Genomic DNA, 15,819 nt, shown 5'->3' with positions numbered 1-15,819 from the left:
GAAGCGGATTTTCAGAGAATTACAATCCATAGTTGTGTCATGTACAGCGTGTCGCTGTCTAATTTACTATCATCTTGAGGAAATACTCAAGATATATCGCCATTTCACAAGATGTATTTTATCATCCTGCGAGAATCCCTGTGCCACGGTTTCACCGAGGCACTAAAGTGAAGAATCGTACCCGGGCCGAGTCGGACGGAACCCGGTCTGAATTTGATTGAGCGTTCGCGGCGACGCCGCGCTGATCCCGGTCTCCCGGTGATACGGAACGGGATTACGCAGAGCGCATCCTCAGATCCCCTTTTCCCTCTCCCAGGAAGGTCACCTGAAGGAGTTTATCCCCACCCCTCCGCCTTCCCGCCTCTTTTGTTCTCCCAGCCGACGCTGGGATCGCCGGGGGGGGGGGGGGGGGCGCGGAGACCCCGTGCGTGCACCGAGGGGCGGGCAGCTGAAGGGCCGCTTCCATCGCCAGATGAAAACCGAGCTGGATGTCTTCAAAGGAACTGCTGAGATTAGAAATATGTATGAGGTCTTTATTCCTGGAGTTTTGATGTTAACCATACTGTACTGTATGACTCATGGAATGTCTTTCATGTTGTGTGTGCACGCACAGTAAAACCGACAGATACAGAATGAATGCACCGCATAGCAGATACTGTACGCTGTCAGTGAAAGGTTGTGATCAATGAGCAATATTTAATTGTTTTGTACGTTAAGAGTTTTTTGTTCTTCCATTTTCATTTTACTCAGAGTCTCAATTTATTGACATGGCAAGATCACGTAGGCCGAAAGGCCACAGAACTGTTTTGATCACGGGGATTCTGGCGGTTGAGGGGATGAGCTTCCCTGTAACATCTTTTCAGTGAGCACCCCAGCCCAGATGGGGCTTGATTGGGGATCCTGCTTTGAGTGCTCTTATTTGATGTGCAATAGAGTGTTACAGTGATGATGTCTTTTATGGGCCAGCCCGGTCGTTTCTTTCGCCATGGGTTCCCTCAGCAGATTTAAAATGTTTTTTTTTTCCCATAGGAATTTTTTTCTGCCAAAAATAAGGTCTGTGGTGAATGAGATATTAGTGGGTGTAACTTATCTCGTAGAACAAAACGCGAAACTCTCAGGCTGACATTCACAACAGAGCATATTTTCAGCAGAAAACAAAAAACCCTTTTGAAAAAAGCATTGGAAATTTGACAAGGCTACCTATGGCTTAAACATGCTAACTCACTTCTGGGTTTTATGACTAGAACTAACAATCTATTGTATGACCCTTTTCATTTTTTGTTTCAGTCCTTTCCAACATGACTCCACCAATAAGCACCCTAGATCTTACAATGAATAGTTAATACTGCCATGAGGGAAAGCACATACCTTGCAATGGCGTAACTGTCTCCATTGCTGCCACAAGCAGATTACACATCTCCACCTCTGTTTGTCAGGCCAGTGTAGTCCAATAGGGGCCCGTGTTAGTAGAATAGACTCTAATTTGGCATGTCATCCAGACAATTAACTTTCAACATGATTAATTTCTCCTTTTTATGCTTTTCCAACGATAAAGAGCTTCAAACAGTAACCAGCTCTTTGTGTGCTGGCCTGCATGTGCATGTAGGCACGTGCGTGAAGAGGCCATGTCTCCTCCGCCATATAAGGGGACCTTGTGCAAAACCCATGTTATCCCGCCCTTTGGCTTCTTCCCTCCTCTGTCTCCGCCCCCTTGGCATGGCGGCGCTCCGTGATCTCAAACAGCCAATGAATGATGTCAGACAATAAAAATTAATCACCCCTGTGGCTGATGATCGGGGCTGTTTCAAGAAACATCAGGCTTCACCTCCGCAAATAATGAAACATCTTTGAAGTAGTAATTGTCCTCTCCTTCGCACCATGGGTTTCTGAGTGGAATCAGTCCTTGGGATGAAAAATGATGCCTTGTATGTTTTCCTGAAATGACATGCATGTGAGAGGCGATGCACTGAGCAAGGTCATACCCATATGTACATATGGGATGTCTTAGTAAGCAGAAAGGCTGGGTGAAATTGAATCGCTCGGGGCTCCTGTTTATGCATTCTGACTGCAAGTCATCAATTAGGCTGCTTCAAGGATGCACTGAGCTATTCCTGTTTGGTTGCTTTTTTTTACTTGGGTTGTGTGGGGGGAATGGCAAAATGAAATTATTCCTGGAGATAATTTAGTTACAGAAGCCCTATGCAGCCCCTATGTCCATAATTGAATGCTTAACGGTGTTAGAATCCAGTCTACTGAATGGAGGGATGGTTTGAATGATAGTGTGTGATGATATGCTGTCTACAGGAATATTCAAATTCCTTCAGATTAAATATGTTTTGCACTCTACTGGTATTTAATCCAAACAGATGTTACTCTCAATCGCTTTTCTACCATGGTTTATTTGATCTGTTTTGTGAAATTTTAAACGCTTTTCCTCATATTAATTAGGCCTGCAGCTTGCAGAGGTACAGTATTTTATCCCCAATTGTATTTGTTGAAATCTAAAGTGGTTTGTGATGCGAGAGCTGCCAGCTCCCTCATAAGCAAAGATGTACAGCGGGAAACAGAAGCCGTGCGGTAACAAAGTCGCACAGCAAACTCATAAATACTTTATAAGGTAGTTATGACAGACCTGCGGAGGGGCGACGCCCGTCGAGCGGTTTGCGGTGCAGAGTTTAAGCGCCTCCCCACTCATTGTTTCCCTTGGGTTAATCAGATTTACTGCCTAAATGATTTAGCTCCTCCTCAAACACAATGGCGCTTTTATGTTTCCAGATGGACGTCCTCTTTGCAGACGCTCGGCAATAAATCAGAATCAAGAATAACAGGCAGGGATCTTTGCTCTTTCATAATTGCATTCCTGAACTTTAAACACAAATTAATAAATGTCACTTATTAGATGTGGCCTGTAAAAAAAGGATGGGGGATTGTGCGGGGGGTGGGGGGTGCACCGGAATCCCTTCAACCACCCCCCCCCCCCTCCCACTCCCCCCCCCCCCCCCCCGCCACCCCTCGGGAAAAATGCCTATGGTCCGCCAGGGTGTTAAAATAAAGCAGATGTCATCATGGTGGGCGGCATTGATAAATGCATTACCTGTCTGTTCATCTGGGCCCGGTGGCTCTGGGGGTTACCGGAAGGTTTCCGTTATGGAGGCAGTACATAAGCTATGCAGGGTTTAATGAAGCCCCTGGGATAGAGCAGGCTACTGAGTGATTTTGAAGGTGCAGGGCTTCACACCTTTTACAAACCAGGCATGAAATTGCACAGGCAGGTGCCGGTGCTGGGGAAAAGTGCCGTTGCTCGATTAAAAACAGATTCCTTGACACCTCGTTTGCTTTGTCGCTCTGAGTCACCCAGGGCTTCAAGAGCCCAGATGAACCTGCTGTGATGACTTTAATCAAAGCCAGCCTGCCCTTTTCCAGCACCTGTCCTCTTGCTTCTGGGTCACATTGAACCAAAGTCCTTGGCCACGCATGCATTAATCATCCATTGTCGGGCTATGTGATGATGATTGGTTCTTGCAAAACTAAAGCAATGGACTCCTGTCAGTTCAGAAAAAAGACGTCAACACCAGCCTTGTAAGATGTACTTTGTCTGTTGGTCTGTGAATGAATACTGCTATAACACCAATACTGATACTATTACTTATATTACAGGCATTGAACAGACGTTCTTATCTAGAGTGACTTAGACTTTTTTTTTACACCATAAACCCATTCTAGCAGCTGGGTATTTTTACTGAAGAAATTCAGGTTAAGCACCTTGCCCAAGGGTATGAGGGTCCTACCTGGGAATTGAACCAGCAACCTTAAGGTTACAAGCCCAGTAATTTAATACTTATATACAATATACAATGTCTAAGAGCATTGCTCTACTCTGTGCTTAATGGTACAATGTGAAAAATATCGGTAGAAAGATAGTCATAACTTTTTCAACAAGCACATTCCCAAGCTGTACAGACATACTTCCAGTCCTGTGTGAAGAAATGAAGACTACCTCACTCATTTCACAGAATAATCTGCTGTAGGAGTCTTTGCTGTGGTCACATGGCCTCAGTGGTAACTATACTCACGCTAATTGGAAATGGAAAAGATATTAACCCCCCCTCTGAAAGCACTGATACCAAACAATAACGGAGCGCTTATTTATAGCCATGTAATGTGTCAGGATACGACTTGCTAATTAAGAGCGAATGCAATAAGAGCCATTAATACACTATCTACTCAGAAGGTCAGCATCTTATGAAGACAAAGATGGACTTTAAAACAGTCAGTAATGGAATTAACAGCCAGGCGTGTGAGTGGTTTTGGAAGGGCACGTGCTGTCGGGGAAAAAAAAAAAAAAAAACTCCGAATTACATTTTCCTAGAAACGAGGTGATCGTGCAGCATTTCTATTCATGACAAGAGACTATCAGTTTAGTTCCCAGTTCATGTGGAATGTCTACTGCATACATTATACCTGCGAGGTTATCAGTATGAACAAAGAGAGAACTGAAAAGACCTGGCCTACAGTAAGCTACTGTACATGCATTGTGCGCCAGAAAATCAAATTATGAGAAACATGGTAAACAAGTGGGAGAATTGGGTGGCATCTGTTTGCTTTTCGCAGCTGGGTGCCATACAGGTGTGTTTTATTTGTGCTTTTTATCCCGCACATTCTGCATCATTAACCTGTTGCGTAAAATCATGTTGATTTGCATCTCTGAATCTCTAATTGCCCAGGGCTGGGGTCCCCCAGAAGTGGTCCTCTCCCAACATCCCTGTCAATTAGCAACCCCTGATACAGCACAGACAAACTCTCCTTTGATTGAGATCAAAGAAAGAGGAGACTTCTCCATTGGAGTGTTGTGAGTTATCTATACCTGTGATCCATTTTGCGGAATATATTAATTGAACTCAATATGACGTCATTATGATATTTAAAAGCAAATATGTTTTGCATGCAATGTTTATTTAATGCTCCTCAAAGGCTGGTGCAGTATCTCTGATTATAGTGTATTACGGAGCTGCTCTTTGTCACCCTTGTTACATATGAAGTACCAGCTTACACTCATGTGTTTGACAGATAGATAGATGATAGTTTAGATGAGTGAAATGCCCACATCGAATGGTAATAACAAAAAGACACGGCTGACACTTCTATGACAATATCACGAGCCAAACCTCAGATTTATAATCGCCGTATAACTGAAATAGAAGAAATGTATCCCTATGACTGTAGTTAGCTCTACAGAATTGTATTGGCTGCATAAGTTCCCTTTTCCATAAAGTCAGATTTCATGTGATTTATGGATGTGAAGACCTTATTGAAGTACATTGTGTGGCACGCTGAAACTGCAATAAAGACACAGGCGCAATTACCACCAAAGATGTGTGAGTTTGCTTACGGACGCAGTAGAGACCAAGACTTCTTTATGTTTTGTTGGAAATGATGCGGTCATTTTGAGGGGGAAATGGCGCTTTTGATAATGATGTAAGCTTTTACCGTGTGTTTTAATTCTCCGCTATTTAGCAGTAGAATCGAGCGGATGTTGCTAGGGTCCCAGCCGATGTTATCGACGAGCCTCTGGAATAGTCTGATTAATAATAATATTGTGACTTAACTCAAAGCTTGGGGACGATGATCTTCAATAATTTATGAGTATGTAATTACGACCCTGCCGGCCGGGCAGAGACGAGGCAGAACTGCCGCGAGCAGAGATTTGCCGGTGTTTTTATTGGTATTTTCATTATTTCTTCAGTGATGGACCTCACAGCCGTGGACCCCGGACTTTCAGAACAGCATTAAGCTGTAATGTCCCTGGAGGAGCTATCCAGACAGAGGAGCTGCAGACCAAGGTTGGGATGAATTGGGCTTGTTATACTGTAAGTAAAAGGCACCCCAGATGAAAGGGGCTTCTGAGAGGCCAGTAGAAACCCCCAGCCCCCTTGCCCCCCCCCCCCCCCCCCCCCCCACCTGTGCCCTTGCCTTACCTCTCAACACTTAAAGAGATCCTGAAGGTTCACTGTCTGAAGGCTTTAATAAGCATGCTGAATTTTTATCGATCTGCTTGTTGGTGAGGCTGAAGAATTTTCTGCTGTTTACCTTTTTACTTTGCTCTTTTATTCTTAAAGTGTCAAACTGGAGGTTTCGTTTTGGTGAATTTGCTCCTGCCAGTTTGCAAAGGTACACAGAGACGCCAGTCTGCTGTTTCAAAATTAGAGGGCATATCCATGTGCTTGTTTTAAGCTCAAACACCGATATGTTAAGCCAAGGAGCTGTTTTGCTGCAAAGATCTGACGTGAAATAGCAACCTGTGACAGGCAAAAGCAACAGGCGTAGATTGTTTGACAACACACACGCAGCACTCCAAAAGAGACAATTTAAGTTGAAAATGTACAGATCAAAAAGCATTTCTGTTATATTTCCGTTACTGGAATGCAACTAAAAGGCGTCAGATAGCACTTTCCACCATTTCGTGGAATGAAAGCCAGCGGCATTTGCAAAGTGAGTTTGTTGGCGCTTTTGAAGTTTGAGTGCACTTTCATCCTTTGCTGTTTGTTCTCCAGTACCGCGGATTTGAAATCCACGTTTCTGTTTCCCTACTTGTCCCAAAGAATCAGTGGGGTGCACCCAAATGGTGTTTGAACATAATCATTGCATTGCTGAAGCTTTTTGGCTATCACACAGGCAGTTTGAACAAATAGATGAACCTTTACAAAGGTTTATGGTAATGGAAATTTTCTTTGTAGATCCCTCCTTTAACAGAGGACAATTCTCCCTACGAAGTAATCCTATGCCTATCAGCAAGCATACTGTAAACTTTGATTAGATGTAAAGTCTCTAACAAAGCCAGTCTCTTTTAATAGCTGGCAGGAGCTAAATAAATAAATAAATACATCACAAAAATGCAAATCAATGCCAGCCTCCAGATACATCACCTTGGTAACATGGAAGCAGTTCATTAATGTCCCACTGAAGCACAGTAGCTAGTTAACTTACAGAAGCTACCATCGTGACACCAGAAACAATGTGAAATTGAATTTAAACAAGATGCTATCAAGTAATATCTTATTTTTAACCAGAATGAAGCTGCAGTGGAGGACTTTTAAGTGAATTTTCAAATGAAAGGAGGCAAAAGAAAAAAGTTTACAAATATTCTACTACCGTACGTTACCTACATGCTAGCTTTGTAGGCTGCATTAATACATTTTCAATTCTCTTAATCTTTTATCATATTGATTATCTAATTTAAAATGCCTTGCATGACTGAGAAAACCTACCTGCTGGCAGTTACATGTCAGCAGTATAATTTTAGAATGAAGTGTAGCCTGCCCGCGTAAATGAGAAACTCAGACGATGCTCTTCACAAAAGCTGGTCTCCAACAAACGACTGATCTTTTTTGTGTTGTCTTGTCAGCCCAGGCCATTAACTGAAGCTTTGCAGAATGTGTGTGTATACCCTTTATGCAATGCTATACAAGTCTCTTGTATTTATTGTTATTTGAAACAGTACAAACTATGAAAAATGAAATACACGCTCATGTTCCATCTGGTCAGGAAGTGCATGTTGACCCTGCTCCTCAGAAATATTTTGTATGGCTTAAACTTGTTTGGTTTCAGTATTTTATGGACAGTGTCTATGTATACATAGTTTATGAAGTCAATTTTGTTGACCATATAATTCACTCAAATTCTCCATTGACTGAAGTTCAACTGCCTTAGTACAGTACATCAGATCATTTCCTCCGACTAGTTATGAATTTTGAATTTTTAAAAAATAGCTTATTTTACTTTGAATTACCAAAATTGTTGCACTAGTTTGCAATAAACATGGTCTGTTCAGAAATGACATTTATATAATTTTATCAGTGATACCACAGCTCAAGCTCAATCTGCATTGTATCTGAAAATGTTTATCAACACACACCAGAGCTGCAGCAAGCCTGGCTGCAAACATCAGTGCTCTTATTCAAATGAAAGAAACAAATGAAAAAAAAAGCTCATTTTCTGTTATTATTAGTCACATTGCTGGTGCATATAGAAGCGTCTTTGCTCATCCAAAATTGAAGTTTTGGCATTTACCTCCGTATTCTGCTCGTACATGTAGTAATAATTGTTAATTGTTATTAAGTCTAATTCGTTGGAAGCCACAGCGGCACTCCCTTTCTCATCACATGCCTCCTGAAGCAAGGTCCGCTAGGTCCAGTAGCTTCTGGAGTAAACCGGAAATTATGTGTTTCGCCAGCTTCTAAAACACTGGAGGGTAAACGGGTATACAGTGTTAAATATTTTCAGTGGGGGGGATGGGCTTTATCTTAGCCCTGTGAGGAGAGAGAAAAAAGTCAAACTGAACACTAGCCATGTGTGAAGTTTTGTTTAAGCTTACCTCTCGTCTGAAAGGTGCAAATGACCTCGAGGGATTGCACATTCATTTTTAAGATTCTCCCATGACTTCAATTTCCCACCTTGTCACACCTATTGATAGAACGGGGAAATAGATTTGGATGGAGGCAAAAGAGAGGAGTGAATACACGGTTTTAATGGTGTAACGCAAACGGTGAATCCAATTTTCTATATGAAAAAGCCCACTTGGTGACAGAGCAGTTGACTTTAATGAGCGTGACTGTAATAAGGGGTTTAACAAAGGAAAAGCATTTGTCTCCGGTCTGTAGGTTCAAAATGTTAATTAGGAACAAAGACCAAGTGTCATTCCTGTGAATTGGTACACCACTACCCTGATATCTCCTTTTCTTATATTCCTGGAGGTTCTGGTAAAACACAGTGACCATTGATGAGGAAAGGAGTGTGAAAATGTAGCTGGTCTGCTTTTTGTTCACTCGCTTGAGATACAGCCCTGCCGGAAAAAAAGAACAAAAGAATAAGCATTTGTAGTGCAGGGGCAGAACTGATATCCTACAGTATGTGCTAGGAATGTGTTCCCCTCTGTGTTTATCCTACAGCTTGGCCTACATACATGTTTGTTGTGCTGTCAGACATATCTTTTTTCCATTCAGAGGTGTCCACTCTAATGCAAGGTTAGCAAAATGACGCTGCAAATTAGTGTTAAAAATAGACCTTTTTTTCTCCTGATCTTGCCCATGTCCATGGCAATTTCAGACTTGATGAGCTTTGAACTAGGATACAAGCCTTGCATATCAAGTGTGTTTTCTTTCTTGCTCCCTCACACAAAATCCAATGTCTGAATATGTACTAATTTCTCTGGATATGAGCACCCTTTGAAAATATTTTGCCAAGACCCAAGAAGCTCAGACCACCATGAATATATCATGCCTATGTCACTGCAAAAGCAATGAAATCACTGTAATATGAAACTTATGTGTCTCACTACCTTCCATTCAACTATGCTTTCCCTTCTCCCCTTCCCAGTCTCCACTATATTGGAGATGAAATACAGGTCCCTTGAAAGCTATTTGGCACCTAATTGAGCAATCCTATTACTTGCTAAAGCAAGTGTGTTTGCCTTTGTGTGTGTGTGTGTGTGCGTGTGTGTGTGCGTTTGAGTGAGCTGCATATGGGGTGGGGGGTTGGGCCTGGGTTGGGTGGCTATTTCCACACCTCGTCTGCTTGTGGAACACTCACAGTGCCTCATGAGAAAAACACCAAACTGCATCTGTAACCTTGTGAACCTGGTCCCCACTAACATAAGCAAGACCTCATTCACTATTTATGCGTAGTGAGATTATCACTGATTTACTACAGTCCAGCAAGGGTTATTAAATTTTTTTTGTTGTTGTATATAAGGGCGAAATTGACCATGTTTCACCATCAGACGCTGATCTTAAAAAATGGTTTCCATCATTTTAGCTGAAACTCAAAAGGGACATGAACAAAGGGAAGGTGTATCATTGTGTTGTATATTCTTCTCATCCAACAGCATATCAGATGTTTGAGCCCCATCACACAACCTGTCAAACAGATTTCATCAAATGCTTCTTTTCACACACTCCCAACTAGGAGACAACACTATAAATAAAGATGTAATGAAAGAGGTAAAATCCCTTTTTCTGTAAACTGGGGCAGTATGTTATGAACTTCATCGAGCTTGTCCGGGGACACGGTACCAGAAAATCCATACTATTCATCAACGGAATGCAGAAATGCAAGTCAATTTATCCGCAGCTTATGTGAAGGCAATGAAATACGATGTGGCAGGACTGACTGGACTGCAGGAGGAACTTGTGGTAAACCGCCAGCACACCGGACATTGTGGCTGTTGTCGGTGATGTGGCACTACTCATGAAGAAAGTGGCTAGCAGTCTCCAATCACTGCCGGGCTATTTACTCTCTTCCGCACCTGCCTACAAAGTCAACCATCTGAGCTGCACCTGCCAGCCAGCAGGCCTGAGGAGCGATGCAGAGCAGATTCACAGAAGGGGGTGGGGGGGGGAGGTGCTGCTCCGCCATCCAATCAGAGGAGAGGACTTATTTTTGAAACTCATTTTGCGGTCTGGTTTCCCAGTTTGTGCAGGCATCTGGATAATGTGGAGGGAGAGATCGTTCTCCGCAGAGAGAAATGTTCATGCTTTTCTGGGGTTGTCATGGGCACCACTCTGGGAAATGCCGAGGAAACTTAATGGCTCCAAACTGGAAAGTTAAACACAGTCGCTTCCTGTTTTGCGTGGCTCCGTGATTGGGTTTTGCTCAGTGCAGTCCTGGGAGCGTCCCAGTGCTGTAGGGGTGGAGTTATCATAGCAGAATGGGGATCAGTGTTTATTCTAAAGAGCACCCTTCTGGCCAATTGTGCTGTGGAAAATGGAAAAACCTAAATACCCGAAATGACTACACTTCTACTGGGTATAGTAACAGTGTACAAAGGCTAGGAGGGACTCTGCTTTGAATGTGTTGCATTGTTGCATCATGATTATATCAGCCGCTTAACTCAACACGGCAAACAGAACTCTGTGATTTACAAAGTTCATGCTGCGTGGCTACAGGATTCCACTGTGTGCTGTTGCTTGTTTACATTTCCCTATAAATGTGTGTAGCTTCAATAATGTCAGGTAGTATTTACTGACATGTTTCATTATCATTCTCTCTCTGCTCTTGACAATTTACAGCTCATTATGAATCACTGGAAACTTAGGAGATACTCTAAAGGATAAAACCACCCATGTGATAAAGAAAACAATATTTTGGAGGGGGGATAGGGCTCCAGCAACAATCTGTTGGATCATAGGATTTGGCATATTATAGTGTCTGTTCGTTTGGATTCTGTCTTTCACTGGATTTGTCCTCTTTGTTGGAATGAGAATTACCAGAGTGCTCTCCTGGGTATGTGCGCACAAGGAAACGCATGTGGTTAATCTCAAATGCCAAGGTTGAAAGAAGCACAGACAGCTAGCTCCCTGACAGTGAGATAACCTTCTATTAAGATTTAACCAGATGAATGCAAATCTCCAGGGTATCTTTCATTATTGTATGCACTCTAATAGGCGCACAGAGATGTGTTTATGTATAGTTGCGTAGTGCTGCCACATACGATGGGACATTAGTATGCGTTGTGTTGTGGTCAGTTTCACATCAAGAGAGTGTCATGTTTGCCTTTTAAAAAAATATCCATTCCGTCAGTTGTTTAAAGAATATTAATGTCCTCCGAATCAGGCTCGATGGTGATGTTTCATGCCATTAATTGTTATGCTGTCATGTCAAAATAAATTTAGCCGCTTAACAATAGCGAATAAAACCTACAACATTTAGGAATCCAGTCATGCGTTGGAGAAAGAAGTAGCCTAGCTTATATGCAGTCTGTGATCTGTCGTGACACAATGCCGGTGCTGAAATTGAAGAATTGTAGAAAGAAGGGTCTTGAGAGCGAATGCAAGCGGGCTTCTTTGGTTTAATGTCTTCCACACACTGAAAATCAAATGACACACTGCTGCGTTCCCATTGGCTGTCTTTATCTTCATCTCCGCAGGGGGCCGTCTCCGGGGGGCCTGTAGTCTTGAAGGAGTTACCCAGCGGCTGGTCGGCTGTCCTCTCCTTTTTTTATCGTCGAATAAATCTCAGTGAAGCAAAATCAAGGTCCCCCTTCAGGGCCAGGCACATCCAGCCAGCTCGCGAGCCCTCCTGCATTATTTAACAGCCTTGATTAGTTTCTCATTTGCAGATTTATTTATTCCAATTAAATTGTCCGTAAAATCACAGCGCTGAAGGAGCTGCAGTACGGGCTGGCTGCCATACGTTGCTTTTGGTGAAGAAATGAAGCTCGTTGCTTACGTGCTTGAGTGCGAGAATGCCGAACAATGCTCAGCTGTTCTTCTGAACGGTTTCCAGATACGTCCGTGCAGCACTAATTTTCACTGTCCATTTTCAATTACCCAAGGGTGCTTCGTTTTTTCCCAAGAAAACTGGAATCAGACTGATTTTTTAAAATAGTGAAACAATGTTCCTAAGCGGGTTTGAGGAATATAAAGGTAATGCTTCCTTTTTGAAGTTCAAATTATTGTGGGATAAATGTTCACATGTGGGTGGTATATTGGGACAATTAGGGCCACCTAAATCTCTCTGATTTTATCAGTCTAAAGTTTATTGGGCTATTGCTGTCACACATGATCTCTTTAGGCAAGAGCTTGTAAAAAAATTTCAACTTTTGCCCCTCAGTTCTTTCTTTGATGCAGCACCTATGCACAAAGGGAGAAATGCCATGCCTGCGATCTGACACTCCTGCGCTGTTCATTGTGCTTTCAGAAAGGAAAAACACAGGATAGCGGCACAACCAATGGAATTTAGACCACATCACCAGAGACTGCGGCTGCAATTCAATGTAACAGAAGAAAGAACTCATGTTTTTATTTTTTTTATTTTATGCTAAATACATAGCAACAAGCAATGATGTCTTCACCTGAAATAGTGAGTCATTGGATTATCATTGTTCTATTATTACTTTTGGTTGGTGTTGTAGTCAATAAAACCTCATTTATTAAGAGCAAAACTGCCTCTAACCAATGAGAGTAACCTCAGCTGACACAGTAGCAGCATAAAGATGAGATGCAGTGAAGATGAGATGCACGTGCGCAACCAACCAACAGGCAGGTCGCTGAAGTCAGGGCTCAGTGCTCCGGTTAAAAGCTGATCATTTCTCCACAGTGGAACATGTCCTAAAATAGAATCTGTGACAGGGGGTAGATGAGGGGCATTTCTGATATGATGACAGTGTTTTCTGAATCTGGCTGAAGGCTGAAACCGCACCCCCTCCACGCCTCTTTGTGCTCGGGCAGCCATTCGGGCGTGTTAGAGGTGCGGACCTTCCGCGCAGAAGGGCTTTGTGGGACCCCCCGTGGGTTATCGGCGCCCCCAGCCCTCTTTGCCGGTCAGCCAGTGAGGAGACGTGCTGGGGCTTATGCTCACCGTGACAAACCAACAATGGGGGTACACGGTCACTACAAAGCAGGAAACCAGACGGGGGTCCCTGTTTGCGTGGCTTCTCGCTGCAGCAGCAGTCACTGGTGTCACCGGAGTAGAGACCGATTAGACGCTATACTCAGTTCACACATTTTGCACTTTACTTTGGACATGAGTCCCTATCAAAAACAAAGAAAAAGATCGCATTCAGTCTTCGAGGTCTGAATCTAGAGGCTGTTATCACCCAGGCAGAAAATCGTTTTTTTTTTTTTTTCAACCATTTGGTTCAGGAAGCCTCGACTCACTTGGATGATTAGCTTCCGCCGACAGTAGTTGAAATGGTGTTTATTCAAGCAGCTGTGTGCTGGCGCCCTTTCACCTGTGTGCATCTCTGTTGAATATTTATGCGAATGCCCCCCTGCTCTCCCAAGCCCCCCACCCCACCCGTTCTGTTCCCTCCTCTCTTTCCCCTACTCTGAGAGATTGCATCTCAGTGGTGCTTTCATCTACGTGTCTGTATCGGTGATATGGAAAACATGTTTCATCTTCGGGCGCACTGTGCCTTATGTGCGATTATGGCGGTAAGGGAAATGCAGACGCACGCGTGCGCACGCACACAGAGTGACGCTTTGTTGGATCCTTGTGTATTCACATTGCGGATTAAGGAGGAGGGAGCTGCATGCGTCATATTTACAAACATTGGACAGATAAGCGGCAAACGGCGATTCCCGATGCGCAATACTGTGAGTGATAAGGGCTGGACAGACCTTTCCTGACAGCTGGTTCGCTGTTGGACAGAAGCAAAGGGGAAGCAGATTCTCTCAACTGCTGTTGACAGAGGAGCTTTGGCCAGCCTGGGCAAAGCCACAGTCCAGGAAAGTCACCGGTAGTCCTAGACCCAGAGCCAAAGGTGCATTTTGAATCATTCGGAAGTGAATTTGACGTGATTGCTCTTCGGGGAAGCAAACAAAAGGATATAAAGATCGGCTGTACGCTTAAAGTTTCCCTAAACACATCTGTCTGAGGTGATTAAAGGAATGAGTGCCTGCCAACTGTTTATTTTCCCCGCTTGTGGTGTTTTTTTTACAGTAGCTAATTGTTAATCTCTCTGATGCCCCAGCCTGTGTAGGAAAGATCTCTGGGGGATTCCTTTGCTTAGGTTCCAAGGAAACAGTCATCTCGCGCATTTGAATGGTTTGGGTTTTCAGTCCAAACATGATCAAAGAGGGTGGAGAGAGAATAAAAGTGACAGTGACAAATGTCAAATCAACGTAACCTGCTAAGAGCCTCTGGAAAACAGGAAGCCAAATCGTACGCAGAACCTGCCGGAAGCCAACGATGTGCGGCAGGCACAAAGCGATCAGTGACTCAGGCGCTGTTTGGCCAGCGATGAAGGAAGGAGCGCTCCCCTCAGACCAAGCTGCATTAATTAGTCATAATGAAGCGCGGTGCCAAACACTGACACTCAAAGCAGCTCAGGCAGAAGACAGTCAAGGTCGTTATCCAGACTCCACCTCAGCGTCTCCCGTGAGCGCGAGAGAGAGATGCTGGCGGAAAACAATGCCATTAAGCTCCAATCCCGAAAAAAATAATCAAATTATTCCACATAAAATGAGAGGACTCGTGGAGTCCGGGCCGGCACCTCTGTGGAAGACGTTCTCCAGGGCTGTGCCGACGCAAGGGCGTTTGATCTGAGCCGCGAGAACGCGAGGCCGATAAGAGGGAAGACCGCGACGACGATGCCAATGCGCACTGTACGAGGAAAATAATTTAATGGGACGTTTACCAGCGTGGTTTATCTTGCTTTTAATGTTTGAGCCGGGTTGTTTGGATGTTTGTTTTTAAATTAAGAGGATTACAAGTTGGTTTTGGAATCCGCGTCTGGCCAGCAGAGATAAAGGACAGTGACTCTGTTGCAGGTGCCGCAGTTTCGGTGGAATTAAGAAGCCCTTGGCAAGGTGTTCCGCTGTCTGAGCAGCACAGCCAGGGACGGGCATAAAATGTCACGTTACCGTGCGCTTCAAAGTCTGGAAATAAATTATGTCATGATGAACGAAAAAGTCATTAATAATGCAAAACTTTCATTTTTTCGTATTAGTCCTGTTTTCATTTCATTAAAAATTGACTGGAAAATGGTGCTTCCTCAATTAGAAATAGGAGTTTGTCTAGTTTTGTGCCAGACTTACTGTAGCTGAGTTTGCTTGTCTTCAATTAATTATCCAAATGTTGTACAGTAAACTGTTTTTGTTTCACCATGGGGGTTAATACAGTCAGTTTCATCATACAGTGGGTTAATTATGCATTAGTGTATAGCTGATACTCTTTGATATTTCATTTTTTTAGTCTATTGATAGTCTATAACAGTCTTTCTCCCGAAGGCATAAATGAGCTGAGAAAGTTTGCTATCTTAACTGCTTTAAATAAAGTTTTCTGAAAGGAGGCAAAGATATCTACTCTTTAAAATAGATGTGT

General features: G+C 43.3%; 1 long non-coding RNA gene across 2 annotated transcripts in view; it reads left to right on the top strand.

Moving 5' to 3' along the window:
* LOC135249926 (uncharacterized) overlaps positions 1-15,819 on the top strand; it is a 193,420-nt gene that overhangs the window by 154,615 nt on the left and 22,986 nt on the right. Inside the window, exon 3 of one of the 2 annotated variants that reach the window (XR_010328829.1) lies at positions 5,744-5,840. This is a non-coding gene — a long non-coding RNA (uncharacterized LOC135249926). Of the gene's footprint in view, positions 1-5,743; positions 5,868-15,819 lie in introns of both variants that reach the window. The other variant, XR_010328827.1, reaches the window with a different exon arrangement.

The sequence above is a fragment of the Anguilla rostrata genome, chromosome 1, assembly GCF_018555375.3.
Source record: "Anguilla rostrata isolate EN2019 chromosome 1, ASM1855537v3, whole genome shotgun sequence".
NCBI classification, from domain to species: Eukaryota; Metazoa; Chordata; class Actinopteri; order Anguilliformes; family Anguillidae; genus Anguilla; species Anguilla rostrata.
The sequence above is the reverse complement of the archived record's forward strand: the minus strand, read 5'-3'. Positions and strand labels throughout refer to the sequence as shown.